Genomic DNA, 5,261 nt, shown 5'->3' with positions numbered 1-5,261 from the left:
CATGTTTCTCATCCAGTAGTAATTGTCATCCCATTTGCAGTCAAACAATGGCAATTCCATTTCTAGGTCCAGAGAGATGGCCTTCCCATTTCCATGTCCATCCCATTTGTGTGAACAAGATGGCCACCCCATTTCTTTTGGCCTTGCCTAGGTCATCCCATTTTTCACCTAGCAAGGAGCCGTCCCATTTGTTCAGCCCTCTCGAAACCATCCCATTTCCAGATTGACGAAAATGACAATTTCATTTTGCTCGGTCCTGCATTACCATCCCATTTCTAGTCGAACTCATCATCCATTGGCAACACCAAAGGATCCACATGTTATGGTCCTTGCTAGGTGAAAAATGGGATTTTCCAATAACCAATTATCCAATTCACTTTCATGGTAGTTATGCTCTGGCACAATATTGAGCTTATTGTACACCTCCACTTATTTGGGTCATTCAGACCCCTCGTGTTGCAAGAATCATATTTACAGGTGCTTTTCATGGTTTGTGTCAATGCATTATTGAAGTCAACACACCTGCACTTATTTGGGTCATTCAGAACCCTCATGTTGCAAAAATCATATTTACAGGTGCTTTTCAGGATTTGCATAAATGCTCATATGTTGAAACACAGAATGCAAAACATATAGTGCACTTGGCAATCTTTATTCCAAAATGCACTTGGCACTCTGTTCCAAATTTCACAAGCATCCACTACTCTTCTGGAGTGCCAAATATCAACAGTCACCTTCTTCCCTTCTCTGCAAGTCCTGTTACAAAAGAATCCCATCACTTAGGTTCCACTTGTTTAAGTTGCTCTTCTACCCTCACTTTCCACTTGCCTCACTGATCAATGTTTTGGCCAGCTACTATTGAAGTCTGGTTTTGTTCAGGCTACTGGCACATGCTCGGATGGTAACAGATAATCCAGTACCAAATGACTTAACAGAGTAGAAACTAAGCCTTTGTGACTGATTCTCACTGTACCATTGCTGATTTTCAGACCTTGGCATCCATAACCTATAAAACTGATCTACCCATCACCAGTTTCCTCACAGATACATTTTCCATCCACAAAAATATGTATTCGGCTTGTATCTTTGACCTGAATTTTGCGCTTCTCCATCTTTGAAATGAGTGAGGTGGCGAAATGGCAGTCGCCACAAACCCGCATGTTCTTGGTGACATGTATAGGTGTACGTTCAGGAGTATTAATGAGAGCACATGCAATAGCCAACTTCTCACTATGCCCACATAGCACATCTTCCTCTCCATGATCTGAGGCAGCTTCTGACACCCAATGCAAAGGTAGAGAATACCCTTCCAGTTGTTTTTGACCAATGTCTTTTAGCTTTGCAAACATACAATTGCTCTGGGGATGGCTTTTATCCCCTACAGTAAACAAATGAACCTTTCCACCTACATCAGTCCACCAACAACGTCCTTGCATCTTCCATGCTCCATTTTTGGTTCTCAAAGCCTCAACCTCGTCTGCTTCTTCTTGCATGCCAGCAGCTGCATACAGATTACTCATGCAGATGTATGCTGCAGCACGTTTATCATCCAACTGCAATACATGCTCAAAGGCCCATCTCCCAAGCTCCACATTTACCCAATTTCGACAAGCACTCAAAAGAGCCAACCATAAGTCAGAATCTGGTACCTTCTCTATCGCACTCATTGCCTTGTCAAAGTGACCTGCACGGCCAAAAAGATCAACCAAGCAAGTGTAGTGTTCTGAACCTGGCATGATGCAATAGACAGAACTCATAATATCAAAGTACATTTGCCCCTCTTCCACTAAACCTGCATGACTGCAAGCTGTAAGCAAAACACTGAAGGTAACACAATCTGGCTCTACACATTCTCCTCTCATTTTGCTGAATAACTCAAAAACTCTTTTAGCCTTACCAAGCCGACCATATCCAGCCATCAATGCAGTCCAAGCAACTGCATCACGTATGGGAAGCTCATTAAAAATTTCTTGTGCTTTGACAAGTGCACCGCACTTAGCATACATGTCCACCAACGCAGTCCCTACCATAATAATATCATGATTTTCTAACAACCCCAGCCTGCAGACCTCAGCATGTATCTCTTCACCCTTCTCAGTTGCTCCTATGCTTCCACAAGCTTTCAAAATGCATAAAAAGGTGAATGTGTCTGGGGAAATTCCCTCATCTTGCATCTGTCCAAAGCAGTTCAGAGCTTCCTCATGACGCCCATGTTGGGCATAGCCGGAAATCAGTGCATTCCAAGTGACTGCATCCCGTACTAAAAGTCCATCAAAAACTTCTCGTGCTTTCACAAGGGTACCGCACTTGGCATACATGTCCACTAATGCATTGCCAAGCTCAATCTCATTATTTTCCCATAATCCCAGCCTCTGAACCTCGGTATGTATCTCTTTCCCTTTCTCACTTGCTCCTATGTTTCCACAAGCTTTCAAGACACATACAATGGTGACTATGTCTGGAGTGAACCCCTCAACTCTCATCCGTTCAAAGCAGTTCAAAGCTTCCACAGTGAGCCCATGCTGAGCATATCCAGATATTAGTGCATTCCAAGAGACTATATCTCGGAATAGAAGCCCATCAAATACCTCTCGTGCTTTCACAAGTGCACCACATTTAGCATACATGTTCACCAAAGCATTGCCAAGCTCAATCTCACGATTTTGTAATAATCCCAGCCTATGGACCTCAGCATGTATTTCTGTTCCCTTCTCAGCTGCTCCTATGCTGCCACAAGCTGTCAAAGCGCATATAAAGGTGACTGCATCTGGTGACATGCCCTCATCTCGCATCCGCCCAAAGCAGTTCAAAGCCTTGTTACTGAGCCCATGCTGGGCATATCCAGCTATAAGTGCATTCCAACAGACTGCATCCCTCACTGGAAGCCCATCAAACACTTCTTGTGCTTCGGCTAGCGCACCACACTTGGCATACATGCTCACCAAGGCATTCCCAAGCACAATCTCACAATTTTGTAATAATCCCATCTTGTGGATCTCACCATGTATCTCTTTGCCCTTCTCAACTGCTCCTATGCTCCCACAAGCTTTTAAAACGCATATAAAGGTGACTGTGTCTGGTAAAAGACCCTCATCTCGCATGTGTCCAAAGCAGTCCAGAGCTTCCTCACCAAACCCACGCTGGGCATATCCAGCAATTAAAGCATTCCAAGCAACTGCATTCCGTACTGAAAGCCCATCAAACACTTGCTGTGCTTTGGCAAGTGCACCACACTTGGCGTACATGTCCAGTAATGCAGTGCCTAGCACAATATCATGATTTTTCAATAACCCCAGCCTATCAACCTCTGCATGTATCTCTTTGCCCTTCTCTGTTGCTCCTATGCTTCCACAAGCTTTCAAAACACATACAAAGGTGATGACATTTGGGGAGAAGCCCTCATCTCGCATATGTCCAAAACAGTTCAAAGCTTCCTCACCAAGGCCATGCTGGGCATATCCAGTGATCAGTGCATTCCAAGAGGCTGTATCACGTACTAAGAGCCCATCAAACACTTCTTGTGCTTTGGTGAGCACACCACACTTGGCATACATGTTCACCAATGCATTGCCAAGGATAACCTCACCATTGTCCAATAATCCCAGCCTCTGGATCTCAGCATGTATCTCTTTGCCCTTCTCAGTCGCTCCTATGCTACTGCAAGCTTTCAAAACACATACAAAGGTGATTGGGTTTGGGGATAAACCCTCATCTCGCATCTGTTCAAAACAGTTGAGAGCTTCCTCACCAAGCCCATGCTGGGCATATCCAGAGATTATTGTATTCCAAGAGACTATATCCCGCACTGGAAGCCCATCGAACACTTCTTGCGCTTTGGTGAAAGCCCCACACTTGGCATACATGTCCACCAATGCAGTGCCCAGTAGAATATCCTGGTTTCCCAGCAACCCCAACCTCCGGACCTCGGAATGTATTTGTTCACCCTTCTCGGTTGCTTGTATGCTGCCGCAAGCTTTCAGGATGCCTGTAAATGTGACAGTATCTGGGGAGAAGCCCTCATCTCGCATCTGTCCAAGGCAGTTCAGAGCTTCCTCGCCAAGCCCATGCTTGGCGTATCCAGCGATTAGGACATTCCAAGTGACCCCATTCCGTGTCGGAAGCCCATCGAACACTTCTTGTGCATTGGCGAGCGCACCGCACTTAGCATACATTCGGATGAGCGCCGTGCTGATATAGACATCCCTCTTAAGGGACCCTGTTTGGAGAATATCGGCATGTATCTTTCTGCCTTTATGCAGGTCCTTCTGTCTGCCACAGGCCTTTAGGGAGTCCAAGATGTCGTGATGCACCTTCTGTCTCAATTCCCATGGCCAATCATCATTCCATAGTAGGGGCTGCCTTCCTGAATCGTCCCTGAATTGGGAGGGATCTTTGAAGTGCTCCGTCCATAGAAGGTGCAGTAGGTCACAGCATGCTGACATTCCGGTCTGCTGTGAGATCCAATGAATGGCGTGAACATATCATGCCATGTTGCAATATGGGTTCGTGAAAACGCAGGTGGTGGCGGATGGTTTTGAGAAGAAGCGCCAGGTAAGTATAATGGTGAAATAACCAAAACTATATAAACAAGGTGATGTAATCACAAGGGCCACACTTTGTGAACTATTGTAAGAGGTTGGGAAGGCCATCTAGATGTGAATAGATTTGTGCCATAGGGGATGCAAGACACAGGGATCGAACTCACACACCTGTGAAATTTTCAGCATCTATGAATAATATTTGGCTGGGATCGAGCTTGGCATTTTAAATAAGAATGAATCACCATTTTAGATTTTCCAAAAAAGTTGTTATATCACTTGATGTTTTAATTTCTAGATATCTTGTTAATGTGAAGAATCTTGACAATTTGATCTTACAATGAATAATATTTTGTAGAGATTTTTGAAAAATTATAGCATCATAAATCATTGCTTCTCCTCTTCTTCTTTTTGCGAGCTTTGAAGTGTGACCAAGTGAAGATACATTTCTTACTGTTATACACTTGGTTTTAAATATTGGAAGGATTGGGATCGTCTCCCTGTAATGTTCAACTCTCCTTATGGTTACATTATGTATTTAGATGTACATGTGTGTGCATGTATATATGTACATGTGTTCTACCCTCCCTCACACACACATATATCTCCTATACATATGTGAGAATACGTGTATGTATGAGCCCCTAAGCTTCACATGGGCACTAGTTTACCATGGTGCCCACATATACAAGGTCTCCTTCGTGGTAAGACAAGGGCCTAAAG

At 44.2% G+C, this 5,261-nt stretch overlaps 1 pseudogene; it reads right to left on the bottom strand.

The window, feature by feature from the left end:
- Positions 1-1,259: 1,259 nt before the first annotated feature.
- On the bottom strand, positions 1,260-4,533 carry LOC148027402 (pentatricopeptide repeat-containing protein At2g33680-like; annotated as a pseudogene).
- Between the last annotated feature and the right edge of the window lie 728 nt (positions 4,534-5,261).

The sequence above is a fragment of the Lygodium microphyllum genome, chromosome 12 (assembly GCF_053477565.2).
Source record: "Lygodium microphyllum isolate KBCC chromosome 12, Lygodium_microphyllum_v1.1.10, whole genome shotgun sequence".
In the NCBI taxonomy this organism is placed as follows: Eukaryota; Viridiplantae; Streptophyta; class Polypodiopsida; order Schizaeales; family Lygodiaceae; genus Lygodium; species Lygodium microphyllum.
Note: the sequence above shows the minus strand (reverse complement) of the source record. Positions and strands in the feature narration are given on the sequence as shown.